This window comes from Spea bombifrons, chromosome 1 (assembly GCF_027358695.1).
Source record: "Spea bombifrons isolate aSpeBom1 chromosome 1, aSpeBom1.2.pri, whole genome shotgun sequence".
NCBI lineage: Eukaryota > Metazoa > Chordata > Amphibia > Anura > Pelobatidae > Spea > Spea bombifrons.
The window spans coordinates 83,270,422-83,291,673 of record NC_071087.1 but is presented as its reverse complement, the minus strand read 5'-3'; the positions used below and the strand labels follow the sequence as shown (position 1 = coordinate 83,291,673).

Here is a 21,252-nt window from a genome sequence, read left to right as displayed (position 1 = left end):
ATTCTTTGACGCCGAGACGTGTGACACACACATATATATATTGATAGATAGATAGATAGATAGATAGATAGATAGATAGATAGATAGATAGATAGATAGATAGATAGATTATTGAAGTAAACGTGCACAAAATAAAATAAAAATTATCTAAATATAGTGCAAGTAAGCAAAGTGTCTATGTCTATACATACAATAGCTACTTGTAGAAGCAAGTACTTTCCTCCTCATACAGTAATGCATATAACCTAATACGGTTACAATTTGTATTAAAATATGACGTGTTGGAATGCGTCATCTGTGCACTGTGCAATTGTAACCTTTCAGTCAATAGACTTATATTTTTTTAAAAAACGTAATACTTTCTAGAAATGTTCATTTAATAACAAGCCTAAAAGAACTATGTTGTAGATGTAATAATTATAGAGGATGTATGAAGAATACAATTTTATTTTATAAGAAACTGAAATTAAACACCCCCTTATAATTACATACTGTACCTGAAATACATTTATAATATATACAGTGTACAGAGAGAAGCATATACACATATATTTGGCTGTACAAGTTAAAGACATCGAAATTAACTGTTTCCTTGCTTAACATAATAGTGCACATATATCAAGGTGTGTTTTTTCCTCAAAGACGGAATTTTGCTACTTACTACCTATCACAAGTAAATATGTTTATTTACGGAATCACTTAATCCTTGCACTGTAAAATAGGTGCAAATTAATTTGCTTTTCTGCTGTATTTGAGCACCAGTCTGTAGCAGCTTCCCCAGACCCTAATGAGGAAAATCTAGCAAATCCTGCTGAATAATTTATACAGTACAGAATAAATATGCAAATAAGAATCACGTGACGTGCCCAGACAGACAAGCAGGAGGCTGCACGATTTGCATAGAGTACCAGCTGAAATTAACCATTCAACCCCTGGTTCTATTTATACTACATTTGTACATTTCAAAAAACAGTTTTCTGATGCAGTTGTCTTCTAAACAATAAAAATAATAACACAAGACTGCGATCATTATTGATCCTAAAAATAAGTATTTCCTGCTTTTTTTTTTGCTTTTATACCTTGTGTTCCACAATGTATAATTTAGGACTCACATATTTGAGCTTTGAGCTATAGAACAAACACCTTTATCAAAGTAAGAGGGACACATAAAGTGATTTGTGTTTTGTAATTTTAGAAAACCCAGTAATTCTATTTTTTTTAAAAAGGAATTAATACAACTCTTCCTTCTGATACACAATATGTATCATAAAGGATCCACTCAATGTAGACAAATGTTTGTAGGTGGACAGTTTAATGCAAGTGCTCTTTCTATCTATCTATCTATCTATCTATCTATCTATCTATCTATCTATCTATCTATCTATCTATCCATCTATCTATCATCTATCTACCCATATATCTAACCAAAATATGAACCTTTTTACTTTTTATTTGAAAGAAGAGGCTCACAGAAGACTGTATCAAAACGTATGGGATTATTTGTTATATGGCACTTTAGATCATCTGAAAATATCCTGAAACAACGTATCCCTAAAAGTAATGTGATCTGATGGCTGCTGAAAAGCTGCTAAATGGGATACACCTTACCATAAGGTTGTCCAGGGTGCAACTAGGAGACGGCATTCAGCAGTATTGAGGTGTGCCCCTATATTTCATTATACATATAAACAATCTACACATAAACAACTGAAACATACAGATGTGCATGTACTTCCATAAAATCACCATCCAGACAAATATTTTATTATATTATATTATGTTGTAAAATGAAAATCTAAATAATTATTAATAGGTGGATAGGTAAAGATCGTTTATAAAAATGTCACCCTCAAACACACACACACATATATATATATATATATATACACACACTATACATATATATATATATACTGGTATCTAAAAACTGTATTTACGTATAAATAATCAGCTGTATTTTACCTATGAAACAGCACACTGGTTATCATAATGTACACATACAGATATCAGTGTGTGAATGGATAGATAGATAGATGATAAATAGATAGATAGATATGTTTCCTGAAAGACTAGGCACTTGGCAGTTATTATTTGCCGCAAATAAATATGGTTTTCGGCGTCTTTTCATCTTTGAGATAAGTTGGATGGAAGACAGTTCACAATAAATAAGCACATACACTCTTACGCATTTAGCACCTAATTCATTATCGATCGCAGGTGTCATGTAGGCAAGACAAGGGTTAACTGAAGAGGGAAACATTAGTGGAAATAACGTTAACCCATTGTTCTCCAAACAGGAAAGGGAATAGCAATTGCACTCAAGAGCTCTACGGAAATAACAAAGAAAAAGAAAGAAAGGCCTTACCGGCACATACAGTGTTAAACAGAATTAGCTTTTCCTGGGGTCGGGCATGCAATGAAAGGGTATATATATATATATATATATATATATATATATATATATATATATATATATACTTCATTTAAAACATGGGTTTCTCCCATATACACACTGTACATGACTCCATTACTGATTACCACCCTGCTGGTGCAATACAGATATCTGATTATTAACACTGGCAAGTAAACTATTTAACAAGCAACCTTACCCCTGGTAGTATACAAAACATACGTACATGTAATATTAATGTCAGTATTAAATGGTATACAAACACCTACACGCAAACGGAAAGGGAGCTGATCCACTTCAATCCAGAAAACAAATACAAGTGTGCATGTATATATATATATATATATATATATATATATATATATATGTGTGTGTGTGTGTGTGTGTGTGATACCTAGTTATCTATTTCTTGCATTAATTAAGGGATATGTAAACCTTTGCGAATCTGTGCTTGAATGCACATCTCTTTACATGTAAGAACATCTGGTAACTGGGTGTGCACATACACTCATCTGTCATACATTGCATGACAGATGAGTGTATGTGTTAAATGTGGGTGATACAATATACCATTTTATGTAATGTATTTTACGTATAGTACAGCAACAATATCAATATGCAAAGGGGGCATCAATGTGCAAGCCTGTAATTCAGAGATAGAAAATGAAACATTGTACATCCCATATATATATATATATATATATATATATATATATACACACACACACACACACACACACACACACACACACACACATATATATATATATATATATATATATATATATATGAGTGTGAATATGTAATGATGCGTTAAACGTACATTGTCTTAGAAATTCAAATATCTAAAACCCTGTGATAGAATCAGCAAGCTGAATTACAAATCACAGATGCAGGCTTTATACAGAACGACCCTAGTAAGACAGTCTTCTGTATTTTCACATATAATCTGTATCTATACACTCACACCCAGAAACACATCTGTGTACTTTCAACATTAACAAACTATAGATCAATACGTAAAGAGCCTCCCTGCTCACACACACCTTCCATATAGTGCAGTTATAATGAATATGTTCTAGAATGACTAAGTAGGATATATGAAAGCCACCCTGAAGTTCAATAGACACAGTGCCTGGGTTAATGAGAAAGCCCCCTACCCTCTGAGAAGTAAAATGCATTAATATGTGCATCCAGCTGGCCTATCCCTGGGTTTGACGTCAGGACGCAGCACTGCGTGTAGGCAAGTAGGAGAAACCAAAAAAAGGGGATTTTTTCCCTTCTATTCTTCTCCATTTGCAAAATGGATGTGCAGATTATCCTATGGAGGTGTGGGGACCATGAAACTGGGTTCAATGGAGATCAGGGGACACAGTGGTAGAATCCCTCACATACTACCTACAAAAGGCAAAGGTGGATTTCATGGAGGTGGGCATTACATGGTTAATTATAGGACTCAGCATCCAAATTTTCCTATGTGGATAACATCTCACTGCACTGTCAGCGTCTTACAGCATCCCTCACCACTGCCAGCATCCTTCGCTCTCACTGCATCTCACACACTGTGAGCATCCTTTACTCTGACTGCCAGAATCTTACAGCTCCCATAGGATCCTACCCAGCTGACAGCATCCATCTGACAAAGTGCCAACATATATCGGCTTTCTTGACACCCCTTTACACTACCAGCCTCGTTTATCAGCCCTGGGTGTTACATTCAGCTTGCAGCTCCTGTTACACACTCAGCATCCTCCCTTATTCACTGCATCCTCAGCCTTGTACCTCACTGCCACTCAAAGCTCCTCACTCGTCTCCCAAGACGCACTGGATTTATTTTACTTCTCCCAGCATATATCTAGGACACTCCAGTTCCATCAATTCCATATCTTGTAGCTCAACTGGCAACACACCCCTGCTCTATTAACACGCCATTGGCTTCCAGTATCACCATACACTCATCAGTGGTATCATTCTGCATCCTAGTGCATCTTCAGTAAGCCAGTGCACTCTCTGCCAGTTGGACCACTGCATTTCTAATACCGCACTGCACTCCTGATACACCACTGCATCCTGAACCCCCATAATTAATCCATAATGATCATTACTTCTTCTTAGATCTTAGCAGACAACCGATATATCACTCCACCCAACCTACTACTCTCTACAGCCCAATGTATTCCCAGAATCCCACAGCGATGCCAGTTTCCGATCTATGTTCTTCCAGCATCCCGAAGTACAAGAGCCTCCCCTTATCTTGGTCTTGACTCTCCTTCCGTGACCATCCTTGGCTGGAATTTCCTTCTTCGATTGTGGACAGTGAAGTGCACGCCAGAGACTACAGACTTGCCCTGGCCTCTCCTTTTGGACAAGTCTTCTTCAGCGCCTTGTATTCTAGTCTTCTCCTCGGTCCTATACAAGAGGAACTCGGAGAACAAATCAAATTCCAAAGTTGTGTAAATGACTTTGTCTTCATCCATTAATGAGATGATCCTCGCAAATAATTCTCAGAATTTTCTGCATCTATCACAGAAATGACTACTACTACCACAACTAACAATAATATTCATCTACAAAAAAAGAACCAGAGAGACAGAGAAAAGAAGAGACTGGATCCAAAGCACACCAGCCACCTTCCAGGTATTTCCAAGTTTAAAGGAAGTTCTAATAGGTTTGGTGACTAGTTCAAGGATTTTTCTCTCACTCTCTTGGAGTTAAATGGGATCTCATGAATTATTCCTAAGCTATTGAGAAAGGGGTAACTAATAGGCGTGAATAAAAAAAAAAAGTAAAATAGATCATGCAGTGCCTACACAATAGATATCCTTGCTCTCTGGACAATGAATGGAGAACTCTCTTAGGATTTCTGCACACGTCTGCCAACAGCTTGGCCAGTTCTGAGAACCACAAATGATTCCCAGACGCATCTTTAGGAAGCTGTGTGAAAATAGGCACAAGACATCAAATTATTACAACTAAGTTAAGTGAGCCCCCCGCCTCCCCTTTGCCCACCCCTGGCCTTATCTCCCCCGACACACTCTTTCTCTCCCTTTTCTTTAAACACACACACACGCTATATGTCATCCTTGGCATCAGTTGGGTGTCAGCGGTCTACTTACCTAAAGTTTTTTGCAAGGGATTTAACCCAACCTGGAAGATAAACCTTACAAAACCGGAGTCCCAGTCTACGAGCTAGGAGAAGACGTAACCAAGATCACTTAAAACACAACAAGAACAAGTAAGTCGTAAACTGTGGGGATTTTATATATATATATATATATATATAAATATATACTGTATATCTGTGCAGGGGCGGGCATAAGCATTAGAAATACCTTGGCTAGCACCTTGTGTGATTTGTCCAGTTATACGAATAAATTGATAGAAGATAACAGAGATGTAGAAATTACGTGTAACGATGTAGTTCAACCACAAAGCTATATATATATATGTATATATATATGTATATATATATATATATATATGTATATATATATATATGTATATATATATATATATACATATATATATATATACATATATATATATATACAGCATATTACCCGAGAATGTAATATATATATATATATATGTATATATATATATATATATATATATACATATATATATATATATTTATACAAAAGATAATATCCTTTTTTTCTCTTGCACATTAGCATTATACTTTTTCTACGTATCATCCATCTATAGATCTGTCCATCTATTCATCCAAGTATACATCCATCTGTCTCACATACACAACATGCGTGTCACACTCTCACACAGCGTTTGTGCCCAGATCGTGTTTGTCCTCCAAGTCTAGTGTCTACACTAATGATCTATTTTTCTCGCTATCTGAAGACAAAATTCATAAGAAAACGTTGGCCACCTTAGACAAACAGTTGCCGGATTGTTGTGAAGCCTGGGAAAATGCCCCGAGTGCAGCACGGAGCCCACCCAATTCATTGCAGACCCTGTGTCTCAAGAGACCTCTATCCCCTCAGACATTATTGTCATGCTAATTACACAAACTCTGAACTTGATTTTGAATCCCCCCTCTATTTTGGCTGTTTTTTTTTCTCTGGGAAAAAAAAATCCAAGCCTACAGTGTGAAATTAATTAATCAGTTTTTTCCCCCAGAAACAGACACACAAAGGATGTATTTTATTAGGCTTAACTTTTTACAGGCTTACCCTATATTCTAACCTCTGTTGCCCACAGAGCAGGACGAACAAATATTAGTTTGGGGGCTGCTGTAAGTATACATTTACCCTTTTTGTACATAAATAAAATATAAACAAAAAAAAGTTACTATAGATTTTGGTGCTGCATTTATATTTTATGTTTACAATACCCTATAATACATTATTTCCATTTTATTATCCTAGCTGTTTATCTACGACGAACACACTACACACAGTACACTTTTTTTCTTTACAGAATTTTTTTTTAAATTTAATTACTTAAATAGAAGCAAAATAAAAAAACAGTATTTATTAACAAGTGCAAAATGGTGTGCATTTTTATGTAAACTGCTGTGTATATCTATGTATATATCTATCTATCTATTTGCAATATATGTATATATATATATATATATATATATATATATATATCTGTTTTGTATCTATAGATAGATATACACACAAGGAGTATATGTAATATGTATAAAATGGTGTAGCGGGTTTCGGTGCTATTTTGGACCATAAATGGCAAAAGGAACAAAAGGCCCGATTAACCCATCATTAACCTTACTAAACCACAAATATTAATATCAATGGCAATGGTAAAATGCGCGTTGTTCTTTTCGTGTGTCTGTTTTTGTAGACGAGTACTTGTGTCTATTTGTTTCATTTTCTTTAAAATCTAGTAACAAATGTTTATTCTTGCGCTCGGTGATAAGATTAAGGTCAACGCATTGAGCCATAAGGCCTATATGGGGAGATGGGGCTGTCGCTAACACCTTGCAAATTGTCAAAGCCATACTAAATTCAAAAGAATGTGTATATATATAGATATATATATATATATATATATGCGTGTGTGTGTTAGTATATAATACGGTATATTCGTATACACTTAATATTACATAATGTACATATTGCAGTTTCTAGTCTTTAGAATAGGCATTCCTATAAATACATTGTAACCGAAAACCATACATTTCACGCGGCAAATGATTGACAGCAGCGCGGTTAACCCTTCCCTGCCTCGGTCTGTGAGGTAGCTAGGCAGGGATTTGTAGCGTATTGCCCTCTATTACATGCCGGCGTAGTGTTATATATTGCGTGTCGGTTTCAGGCGCCAAGGAGTGCGTGTGAGGGAGAGAGAAACGTATGAGCTGCGAGAGCCATGTTCCTGACACACATGTTCCTGCGTGACACTAGCAGGACTGTATTCACCGTGTTCTCTTCCTCCCATCCAGGTGGGCATTCCGAGCTCCGAAGGCACGGACACAATCCCGTATTTCCGGTACACGAGGTGCCAGCCGGGTGATACACTGGCAGCAGGTGAGTGCTTTTATTCGTGTGCTACTGTATTTCCTCCCCACCTATACAGCTGGCAGTCTCCCTTCCGTCTATTCTGCTTACTTTACAATAAATACACAATGAATACGGCTAAATGCCACGTACTGCGAGTATGTATTCACAATGTATACTCCAACACAGATGCAGGGGTTCATGTGTTTTATCTCTCCACATCCCCACGTATGCCTTGATTACTTCCCTGCACATACCCCCCATCTCCACACACCCCTCTCCTTCTCTCTCTCTCTCTCTCTCTCTCTCTCTCACTCCCCCCCCTCTCTCTTTGCTCTTGCTATATTAATTTTAGCGGCTTATTTAATTATTATTTGATGTCACCGTATGCTGTATAACACTATGAATGCCTCTTTATACAATGCCATAGCTTTCGTGCCACCGTGCCACCTATTGACCCCCAGAGGGAATTATCTGGAAGCGGCAGGGCTCACGGTTGGGATTCGTGGGAATGAGAGAGGTTGTGGGGTGCTGATAAGTATGTACCTCTATGCTACACAGAGTTGGGGAAGCAGGATTTTTTTGTTGAGTATGTTTGATCTTTAACCACGTTATGACGTAATTCTGGGTGTGGATTTCTGATCTCTGAGGTCATGGTGCCCTCTTTGGTTTCATAAGTAACTGTACAAATTTGACACTACTGGAAACACCCTGCTGTGCCATTTCCATACAATATGAGCACCTTGTCTGAACTCTGTTTGCATAATCTCTATCTATTACCTCTACAGATAGCTATGACAATTTAATACACAAACATATGTGTGTTATTAATCTATCTATCTATCTATCTATCTATCTATCTATCTATCTATCTATCTATCTATCTATCTATCTATCTATCTATCTATCTATCTATCTATATCTTTGAAAGCCACATTTGCAATTATTAATAATAATGATAATAATAATAATAATACTGTTTATTAATATGTTAGTATTGACCCATTCTTTCAGCAAACAAAATAATCATGAAAATATAATGTACACACACACACACATATATGGATATATATATATATATATATATATATATATATATATATATATATATATATATATCCACATATGTAATTATTTCTACACAGAGAGAAGCATAGATAAACAGACAAATAAATGCATTACTTAACCATAGTATGGTGGAACAGATGGAAAAGCAAAATAATATTATAGTAGGAAATGTTACTTAAGGCCTTATTATGCATAAATATGTTGTTGTTTTTTTTTAGATTAGATTTTACTATATTGTATTTGATCCAATAAAAGCCTCCATACATATTATTATATAAACAGAAATTGAGTATGTCATATATAAAATAATATATATATATATATATATATATATATATATTAGGAAGTTGCAAGTCAATGTGTCCCTAGATGGTAGGAGAAGAACAAATAATGAGGTTTTTTGTTTTTTTTGCTTGGCACTAATTTCCGTCTACATGTACAGGCAGGGGTTGTAATGGTTTGTTATTTTGTACATAATTTGTTATAAATAAAGTTGAGGTTGTTTGAGGGGCCCTTACAATTACAAAAGCAATCTGCTCCTGAGGTTTCTGCTAATGACAAGGGACAGTTTGAGGGTTTAACAATTTTCCCTGTCAGCTGGGCTAGGACTGGATAAGAGAACAATGCGTTACAGGCCTTTTTGCCGGAAAATGAACGCACCTTCAATTTTAACTCATTAAGTCCCATATTCTTTCATTAGGTAATATGAAGGAATTGCGTGCACTTAAGCCCTTTGCGTCGTTTCATTTAAGAAATATCATGGAACCCTTGTGTTTGTCGCATGTACAATACCCCATATATGTAGCTGGGAATCTACGAAACCCTACAACCCTTAGAAACACTACACTGCTAACCTTATGTACATGGACCCCTTCTGTTATAGTTGGTGCATATTATGATTATTCCACTAACGCGAAATGCGTGTTGCAACAAGACAGCTGACTACATTAAAATCTAAGGACTCTTTCGAGCCAAGGCACTGGCTTGCTGCCACAAGTATATATAATATACAGAATTACGCCATTGCTAGTTTATGAATGGACGCTTATTAAAAAGGCGTGCTGGAGGGTTTAAATTGGTTCAGTTGCAGGCCTTTTTATATAGCTAATTTTGATAGGAAAATCCTACAGTCATACAACCTTGTAGTATATTTTCCACTTAAAAGAATGGTCCTAGCTAAAAAATCTATCCCTTGTGCAAAACATTGACATATAAATGTGATATGATGAGAAACTAAATATCTACATCCTATTTTTTTCTTATTTAAATATATATATATATATATATATATATATATATTTATATATTTATATATATATATATATATATATATATATATAATTGGTTGCTGTTACTGTAGTTCTTTTGTTTGCATGTTGCTTACAAAAATGGTTAAAATGTTTCGAATTTCTATTTTAACAGTCTGGGAGATTTGATAGCAGTAGGGAAAATTGATAAATAGACTTAGTAGGGCCGATTGAAGGTTGTTTTGGGCTGTTATTTTGGATTGTAAATCGATGTTAGAAATGTATACAAATAAGATAGGCGTTAGGTGCAGGCAGTGTGGTGGCAGCCAGTGTTGGTTCTATAATTAGAGAAGAAATGAGGTACTGTATTCCTCTGGTTATAAGCTGCATTTTTCAAAGATTTAATGATCGTAAAACTAATATAAAGCCTGTAATTATTGATATTTATCATCCAGAAGGCTTCCAAATTTAAAGGTGTGGCTTTAATGTTGAGAGTCTACACAGCGCATCCTCCAAACGGAATACATGTAATATTGAGATCCTACGAGGATATCTCTCATGTGACCACTGAGTCAGGATTTTCACAATTCTTTGTATATTTATCGTATAATTAAGAAAAAACCCATGGCAGTTCTGTATGATGTAATGTTATATCTTTTTTGAGTAGCCTGATTTTATGAACCATACAATTATTTTTCTCTTGTCTTGTGGATGGAGCTGCTGGTACTTCAAAAACCTCTATGTTTTAGTTATACATGCAAAAGGCAAATTGGCCACTCAGCACCTTGATCCAGTGCTATTTTGTTTGGAATGCAGTAATTCTCTAAATATTTGTTATCTAAGATCAGAATAATGAGATTTGACATGACTTTTGGTCTTGAGCCCAGAAATATTGTGGATGTGAATTGGTAATTACATTTCTTTTTCTCTTTATATATGGACAGTGGTGGACCTTAACGGGCCCCATTGATTTAAGTGAAATGAGTTGCAGAATTGCCATGGAAGCAGATCGCGCTTCCAATTGGTTTGTGTCTAGTTGTATATACAATGATGGCTCTCCAGCTTTTCCTGCTTCAGGACCACGGAGAGCAGCAGAGAGCTCTGCGTGTTTTCTTGTGTCCTCACAATGCCTAGAATGTGGACAGTGCCAATTTGTCTTAACACTTTCAGCAGCAGGGCGGAGCGCGTAGCTTCTTCCACACGGTGCTGAATATTACAGCACTAGTCCGCACAAAAGTAAATGGCTGTTATGCACGGTCAATTCATAGAATGGGCGCTCTGGGTAATTAAATGGAAACACGCCCTACCAGGCCAGTGTCTAAGAAGGATGAGCGCACATGGGATCCCAAGCGGCCTATGTCCTTGTTTTTTCATTTATTTGTTTCTTAATATTTCAGTTGTGTCACACTGCGAAATTTGAAAAGGGAGGGGGTTCCATCACTAAATGCACTGCCTTGGGCCCGCCCGTCATTCTATAATAATATGATAATCACTCTGTGCTGTTTACCGTACGAGTGGACATTCTTTTCACTATCATTGCTTGATTATGTGGAATTCCTGGTACAGACTGGAAATAAGGTTACCGAAGGTCTAAAATGGCAGCTTATGCAGCCAATGAGAGCAAGCTAACATGCATGTAGAGGCTCTTCCACAGGTTTGACACATTAATGAATCTGACTTAATAATGTGTAATAGTAAACTGCTAGACCTCGTTAAAATCAGCACAAAACAACTAACTATCAGCCTGTGAAATGACAGATGTCACCCTGGCACTACACAAATATGTACGTGGGCTACACTAGTAGTCCAAAAAAATGGAATTTTTTAGTATGAAAATATATTAACATAAAATACATAATACATAAGAAATATATTAATACATACAACACAACTTATTGATGCAATGTTAAGTTGCATACTAGCTGGAAGAAAACACAGCAAGTCGTATCATTAAAAGTTCATATAGATGTGTATCTCATGGGTCAATAAATGCTGATAAGAGCCCAGTATAGAGGACCATGTTAATTCTTTGAAGGCACTGTTGTGTTCGAATGAGAACAAAGCCCCAATTGCAGTCTCTTTATTAAGAAAAATAAAACTACCAGGTCTGTCACTTTTTTTGTTCCTTTCCTTTGAACATATAATCACATGAAAACAACACAGAAATGTTTCTTATGTGTCACATGATAGGTGTTATGAATATGAAAAAGGCTAGGTTTTCCTTGACTCAAGAATTATTTCTAGGGATGAGTATGGTAATTTGGCAGTACTAGGAATGATGCTTTCAATGCTGCATTTAGTTTAAAAAAGTATTAAACTCAACAGAATAGGTGGAATAGGTGACATATTAATTTAGGTTGAAAAAGACCTACGTCCATCAAGTTCAACCCTTCTACCTATCCTTACTGCTTTTGATCCAAAAGGCAAAAAACAAACTTGTTGGCTCCAAAAGACAATCAGATTTCTCCTTGGATCCAGAAGATCTCAAATATTAATAATATATTCTATGTATGTTCTGCTTTTCTAAAATATATCCAGGGCCGGCCCAAGACTTAATGCCGCCTGGGGCGAAGTTTAAAATGACGCCCCCCCCCCTGCCAACACGGGGGGGGGCGCGTCATTTTAAACTTCGCCGACGCCATTATCCACCCCCCCCCTTTGTACTTACCTTTAGACAGTCCTGCGGCGAGTCTCCCTGCTCTGCCACAGTGCCGGCTTGTAATGGTGTGCGCCGGAAATTGACGTCACTTCCGGCGCTCAGCATTACAAGCCGGCACCGAGACTGAGCTAGAGGGCTCACAGAGGAGCGAGAGGGGCGCCGAGCGGGTCTCATACTCCCATACTGCATATTTAATAACTCCACTAAGTCATAGATTAGGATTGTCAATTTGCAGTCCTCACCAGGATTTAAAGAGCGAGGCATATTGGCAATGGCGCACTGCTTAGCAATTTTAGCATAGTTAATGCTTCAGTAAATGTTAACTGTACACATACTGTATAAACGACTCAATACTCTGTACCCCTTTATCCAGTGTTCGGAAGGAACATACATACATGGCAGCAATGGCTGGGATATGTCCATTATCTTGTGCCATGCTCCTTTTTCTATGTGGGGGACAACTTCTTACAACACTAACAGGGAATTCGGAAAAAAAATTGCCTATCATGGTCAACTGTCACATGGTTGGCACAGATATTAATTAATGTGATATACAGAATTTATAAGGGAATCCTCACATTATCCTTGTATCTATCTAAAGGCCAAACGAAGGCCAGAAGACATTTTCTGCAGCTAAGTGTGCACTCGCCTAATGTCATGAATGCTTGAACTGATGTGGGACATTGGCGCCCCCTATTGCTTATTAGCTAACCCTGACTTAACCACTGATCTGCCTCCTGTAAATAATAGAATTGCTTTTTTAAAAACTATAATGGAAATCATATGACATGAAATATGGTGTAAATACAGTCTAGCTGCATATACATAAATGCATAGAAATATAGATTGGGATTTATTCAGTAAAGCATGAGTTGGCAAAATGAGTTGTGGTTTCAACAACCTGATTTCACTATGCTTTGTAAAGAGCCATCACTGACTTTCTTCTCTGCAAGAATGGTTGAGTTGGTCCTACATACTGCATGACGCGTCTTTCTAATAATCTCACTTATTTAAATATATCTTACACAGGAGCTATTCAAGCTATTTTTGGACCTGAAGCTCCCAACCGAGGTTGGGCCTTCATAATGTAAAGTGGAATCAGTCAAGGTATAACTTTGGTAACCATGAAGGGAATAATAAACACATTGTTTCGAAATGTTTGGTTTATCTGTAGTCGGTTCATCCTTAAACTTGTGTGTGTTAAAAACGTCAGCCCTTATATAACATCGTAGGCTATCGTGTTGCGCTGCACTACACAATATTGCAACAATACATTCCCAAGCCATTATTCATCTGTAACCTTGCCCTCTGGAGACAAAAGTTAACCTCAGCTCTATTCAGCCAAAATCGTTGTCTCTTGCCCATTGTCTTCCTTAAGAATAATTTAGGGTGAGCACATTTGATATGCAATTCCAATGCCATATACCGAACTGGATATAAACTAGTCACCGCGTGGAAAAATGCTTATTCCTCAAATGGTGTTTTCATTAGAAAAGCAACTTCTGGGTTTGTATTTGTTGTAAAAGATTAGCCAATATGAAATATATATGAAATTAAACCTGGGCATACTCAGCAGTGACATTTCTTTAATGACATGCTAAATACCTTTATGACATATTATGAAATATAAATAATATTAAAATATCCAACCTATTTTTTTTTTATTTAAGTAGCATTGCGCCTCCAGGAAAAAAAAAAGCCATGATAGAACAAAAATTAGTACATAGTATTGTTTTTTTTAGCTGAGCCAGTGCTTTTTTTTTACCCATTATCCCATATTCTATTTCTTCTCAAGTCAGGACCCCCTACAAGGGTGTTGCTCTTGAACTGATATATACTTTGAAAACCCTTAAAGACATTCCCACAACCTCCAAAGAGGTCCTGACCTCGGGTTAGCGCACCACTGCACGAGAATACAGGTCTATAGAGTTTTGTGCTGAGGATTCATACCCAGTCACAGAAAAAGAATCAATTCAATAAGTATGGCTTTAACTATGGCGGCTACTTGTCAGGTACATTACAGTTTTAAGTACCTGTGGAAAATTAGTGTTCACTAGTAAAATCTATACCTCAGATCTTGAAGGCTTACATTGTCTTGCCTACACTCCCCATACTTAGACTTGATCTACTCAGATCTAAAAGGCCTCATTGGTTCTCTTGCCACTTTCCACCGTCGTTTTTGAGCACGGTGTTGCGGATTACATTTATTTAAAAACATATTGCTGTTGGATTTCAGTCTGCTTTTAGATATCAAAATATTATCACCTTAAAGGAGAAAAATGTAACACTTAACACAGCATGTAAGCCTGCCCATGGTGTTAACACGTTAAATATCATTTTGGAGGGATTTATTGAATTTTTTAGAGCAAGCACAATTTTTATGAAAATTGTGTTTGCTCTAAAATGTATAAAATAGCATCTTTTCCACCAGAGTTCTGCTTTTCACTGATTTCTTATGAGTATTCAAAGCATAAAAAAATGTCTAAAATATTAAAGAGGATATCATTCTATGCATTATGTGGTAATAGATAATTTAACACTCAGCATATCTTTTTTTATTCTAATGAATAAAGCCGATAGATTGCAATGGAAAATGTAGATTAAGCGAAGACATATTTTGGTCCCGATTCAACCTTTCAATTATTTTAAATTATATGATAATAATATCAGGAACTATATATAGAGTCACACAGCTGCTCAGCCCGTGGCTTGCCTATCCATGGATCAGGCAGCGTGTTTACTGCTGGTGACACTGCAGTGTTATGTTGGTGGAATGACCTCTAGCCTCTGTCTGGGTTACCCTGCTCAGAATGGGGTCTTTTCATTCAAGTTGCCCCTAGCTTAGCATTATTCCCAAAACCTCCTTTCATTCCCAGACTTTCCCATCTCCAAAAAAAGGAAGGAAAGAGAAGCGCTTTCCCTCTGATCTTCCAGCTAACAGTTCTCTAGCAGTTTGATGGAGATGTTCCCATAATGCACCCAGATGACCATGCCTTTTCTGTTGAACTAACATTCAAAAAGCTGGGAGGGAGGGAGGTGGTATGGTAATATCAGAGGTTGTGGGGGAAGACAGGAGGAGGGTTAATTTCCTAGGGTCATTCTAGTTTCCCAAATGAAGCCACATTCATGGAAATGCATCCTCCCTTCTCTCATCAAGCCAAGATCTGAAGCTCCAACTTAGGCACCAACTTCCAATAAGGTATTTTCAGAACCCGTTCTCATTTTGTGTGTGCTTATTGGTGTCATTACTGTCTGGTTGTTTTATTTAACAAATATTTAGTGGGGGCATTATTTAGAAAAGTTCCCTTCCCATTTTAAAATTAACAAGCATTAGTACAATTAAATACATTTTACTATGAAAAGACATTTTATAATAATCGCCACTTTAGTTTTAAATGATAAATAGCGTGTTGTTATTTTCACCCTGAGATGCAGCGGTTGAAGTGGAAATCAGCTTAAATGCATTAAATGAATCCTAATGCGAGCTTTGGGATTTTAATGTGTTAAGTGTCTGAGTTGTGAAACAATTGGGAATCTGATTTAGAATTATTTATTGTAGTAAACGGAATAGATTTATCGCATTGTTGTTATTTAAGTATCTTTAAAATACTTAGGTTGAAAAAAAAATGTTGCTTATTTTACATTTTTGTGGACTTAGATCTAGAGGCATGGCCCTTTCCATAACGCATCATCAGAGCAATGGGTTGCAAGATTAAACAACCAATGTTTAAAGAAAATGCAATTAAATGGACATCCTGTTCCTTCCCCAAAAGATGTGCGGTTTGCTTATTCTCTGTTAATAAGGGAATTACTTAATTTTTATTCTTTTTTTCACATTATTCGAATATCTGTTTTAATACCTTTTTGTTCGGTGATTGCATTCTTCTGAATTTATGTTTTTATATCCATAATTTTGGTAAATAATCTGTGGTAAGGACAAATTTAAGTAAATCATGTAACAATATAAAGCTTAATAAATTATTAGTTATAATATTAATAAGGCAAATAATGAAATGCAGAGAATGATTTAGTGAAGCATAAAAAAAGACTCAGGCCCTCTAGTTCCTGTACTGTATAATTCCCATAGTATGGAATTTTATTATGTATTTATTGCCAGTAGTTAGCAATGTTTGCCGTTCATATGGGTGTTATCTATAACACCTAGATTTCAGTAACGGAGGGACAAAACAAGGGGTACTGTAGCTGGATATAGCTAAAAAAGCATTGGGAACAATAGAAATGACACAAGAACATACAAAAATGAATACATACGCCTACCATGATCTGTCATAGTTTCTTTTACTCATTGGAAGGATGATTGCTTACTAGCTAAACTTGGACCGGGTTACAGTATTGCATCTTTCTCAGCCTCCACGCACAACACAAGAAAGGCTAATGCAGAGTCACAGCTATCATTGATTAGCAAGGGTGAAATAACCTTGGCCCGGTACAGTTAGGGGTTTCACTGGAGGCTGCAGCTAATAAGAGACCCTGTAATATTTCTGCTCCATGCTCCTTTTTTTTCTCCAGAGGCCTACTACTGTGTTGATATACCAGTATGTTATGTTACATGTATGCAGCTTCCACCAATCACTTTTGCATTCACATGTGCAACCCTCTGACAGGCCACATGGAGTACCTGCCCTCAAAATGTGGGCGCTATTAAACGTAGAACTTCAGGTAAAGCAAAACAAAAAATTCTGTGGTACTTTCTCAAAATCCTCAAATCAGAGACGCACAGGGAGCAAATGCCCTCTTCCGCCACATTGCCAGCCCTCTTCTCAGTAGAAGCCGCTCAATAAAGAGATCAGCCAAACATGGTATCTGAGGCCACTTAAATTTTATTAGCTGCAATTGCTTTCAGCTGTATGCTTTTGAGCCTATTTTGAAATTAAAGGCTCACTAAAATGATTGGTGGGGAATTTGGCCTCATATTAAGCTTAAAACAGTGATTTTCTGAGGAGGTTCCAGCCAGGTTACCCTGTTTGCCCACCAAGCTACTGTTGATGTTCAGTTTTTGCACACTAGATCACTTTGCCAGCTTATATATATATACTATTAGAAGGAATACGATGAGATAAAACCTGAGATTGTTTTATTAATTAAAAAGTCTCTTTTATTTATTTTTTAGATGCATTTTTTCAAGCAGTAGTTACAGATGGTTTTGTAAATGTGTTATGTGATACAAGAACACGGTACATAAAAGACCAAACATTTTAATATAATGATAAAAAGACAAAACAGCAGGTTATATGTGGTGAAAAAAGAGAAGGATGGAGCATGGTCAGGTCACTGCAGAAAGAGTCCTCAAGGTCAGACAGAGGGTGGGTAGAGAACAGGTGGAGCTCTGGGACAACATTGTAACGATTCTCCCAACTGCTAATTATATAATGTATCCTAATGGGCATTTATTTCTCATGAGACCATTGGTAATGATTGATGTATGTGCCCCTTCTTGCACACTGTGGAAAGTAACTCAGTCTGCAATGGGTGGCCCACCAAGGCACTGGTGTTTCCCATCACACAAAACCATCCATAAGTGCAACGCAGACTGTTCACCAAGTAATAACGATGGCAGCCATCCCGCTCATGAAAGGTCTACGATCTCTGTTGGGTCAGACACACACAAAAAAGAGGGATTTGGGAGATAAAAGCTTAGTCATTTAAAATAAAATAAGGATATTTAACTTGTTATGGATTGTTTTATCAAGCTATACGATTATTAAATTGTTAACTTGCGACAGCAAGGCGGAATTCTTTCAGCTGCGAATCGGTTTCTGTCTTTGGTTACCTAGCTGTATGAGTATTCCTAATTTCATAAAGCTAGACAACCGAACGTATAAATCGATTCACTCTTCTTCTCAACCATCCAGATTCTATTTTCCTCAAAACTGTCCAGGATCTAGAACAGAGAAGAAATCTTATCTCCAAGCAACACATGGAACATGGTAAAGGTGGATGTGAAAACACAAACTACAAAGATACCCAGGCTTCCTTTGCAGTATGTGTGATACAGTGTTAGATATGGCTTGTATGCATTGCCCTATATGCTCATGTGTATCTATCATGTTATACAGTATATTTACTTGCCTTTGCTGATTTATCTCTATATGCAAACAGGCCTGAATTTGAATATGTGACCTAACATATAATGCTCAGTATGGCTCCGAGATTCCATGTAATTCAACGGATAAATTGACTGATGCAGATTATAAAGGATGGAAATACTATTCGTAAAGACCATAGAAAGTGGACAGGCAGATTTCCCCGCTCTGGTATTCTATGGGATATGTATCATTGTGTCAGAAATAAACCTTTTGCTATATTGAACGCAGGGGAGAGCAATTGCGGATAGTATGGACTTGGACATGTTAACAGTTCCAAGCAGGAACTTCTTTCAATCACTATGACAAAAGCAGTTGCAAAACCACCTAGTTATAACATGAAGAAAAAAAATCTACATCTGTGAAATATTATATATTATTACTTACAGGAAAGTAAGTAACGAAATTAATTCTCCCAACTATGATGGGTTTGGTTGTTACCCTTAAACAGGTTCCACGGCGGGAGGTGGAAAAAGTGGTTAGTGGTGGTTAATTTGTTGTCACTGGAGAATGTTTTGCAAGAATAAAAAGTCCCTTTATTTGGGCAATGCTGCTTTGTCTTCTGGGTGGCTAGGTTCCACAGCAACATCAAGGTTAGAATAGAGAGTGACGGTAGTTAGGATTTTCTGACCCAGTCAGTGTGGAACAAGTTTTGGCTAGGCATTGAGGCTTGATGAGATAATTAAAGTCTCAATGTGAGACCTGAGCTGTAATTTAGTGTAGTACAGGTAAATGTGGAAAATAAGCAATTAAAGCATTTGTGATCAGGTTAAGGTACAGAGATCAGGAACACATGGAAATTATATTGTATCTGTTTTTAAGATGTTCATTATTATGCTGGGCAGCCAATCCAGCCTGGAGAACAAGCGGTCCATAGAGGTGTTTAGGGTATTGTATAGAGTCATCAGCATAGTTAGCTTGGTACAGCTACACCACTGCCTGTTAAATGAAAGAGTGACGCCTTATTTTTTCAGTAATATACCAATGCCCTCTTTACGCATAGCAAATTATAGTATTTCCATGAGAAACTAAACAATTTGTTTGTAGATACATCTTTTTGGCAAAAGGGTGGCTTTCTCATTACATGAACAAGATCTTACTGCTTTCGTTGCTGAACTAATATTTAAAAGGAAAATGCAATGGGGGCAAGCATGTGGAATCCCAGTGCCTATGCACTTCCCATTGAAAGGCAGCTTCAATCGCAGGGAAACTTGGACAGCAAAGCTAACTTAGTTGGCCTCACTGATTTTAAAAACATTGAGCATTACTGCACCTTTTGAACATCAGTTCCTGTTTGCCTGCAATGTCTGATCAGTGAGCTGAAGTTATAAATGTCTTCTGTTGCCCGATTTCTCAAGGTAAACTGTTAGTATATGTGTAGTCAAAGATCATAGACACCTCCTTATTTATGTGTGGTTTTGATTGTCTTTGTTAGATGTGATGCCGTCTTGCAGTTTTAAGAACATTCTATTGGAACCTTTATGGAGATTCACCATAAGAGAATAGCCTATTTTTTCATTGGCATCAATTAAATGACCAGGCTAATGTTTTACAATATGTCGCTGAAAGTGATAATCAGGAAGGCTCACCAAGGAGAACAAGGATATATTTTGAGGCACATCATCATAAAGAGTCTTGACTGTCACAGTGGAAACCTATCGAGATACTTTTAGAAAAATAAACATGGTTTTTAGCTGCAATGTAGCCTGTAATAAGTCTGCTAAAGCATGAAACAATGTAAATAGTCAGCTGAAAATAGCAAAAAAGGTTACATATGTCAAAACAATGCAAACTGTTTAGCTGGGCTTATCAGACCCAGGAGATGGTTTCATTTACAATACTGTGTCTACTAGTAACACTGGTTCTATTGTACTTTATGTTTTATGCTGCTCAACAAAGGTGTCCTCCTACAACTTAACAGGTCTAAATCTTTTTCAGATTTAACCTATTTGCGCAACAATGGTATTTGGAAAGACTGCACCATCTATTTAATATTACACACTTAAAAGCATCCTATGTATCTCTCCTCCACGTATATTAATAACCCTTGCCCTATATTAATTCTTAACACTATGACAGAGTTATGCTGCTTCATTTGTAGGGAACTTGGTAATAGATATCCCAAAAGTATAGCGAATCAACTTTATATATAAGGGCAATCATTAACTCACATAACATTTCTAGTGTCAATTATTTAATCAGTTTATATTGTATTGGAGAATGGCAGAAATGTTACCTACACTTAACTAAGTTAAATATTAGCTTGGTATATATTCCTTTCAGCTTT

The 21,252-nt window shown here is 36.7% G+C and overlaps 1 long non-coding RNA gene across 5 annotated transcripts in view; it reads left to right on the top strand.

The window, feature by feature from the left end:
* Nucleotides 1–21,252, top strand: part of LOC128493652 (uncharacterized) — a 42,078-nt gene that overhangs the window by 7,516 nt on the left and 13,310 nt on the right. For 2 of the 5 annotated variants that reach the window (XR_008354209.1, XR_008354208.1), the window contains exons 1-2: nucleotides 4,397–5,645; nucleotides 7,833–7,917. This is a non-coding gene — a long non-coding RNA (uncharacterized LOC128493652). Of the gene's footprint in view, nucleotides 1–4,396; nucleotides 5,646–7,832; nucleotides 7,918–15,901; nucleotides 16,061–21,252 lie in introns of those variants that run through there. The other 3 variants (XR_008354210.1, XR_008354211.1, XR_008354212.1) reach the window with 2 other exon arrangements.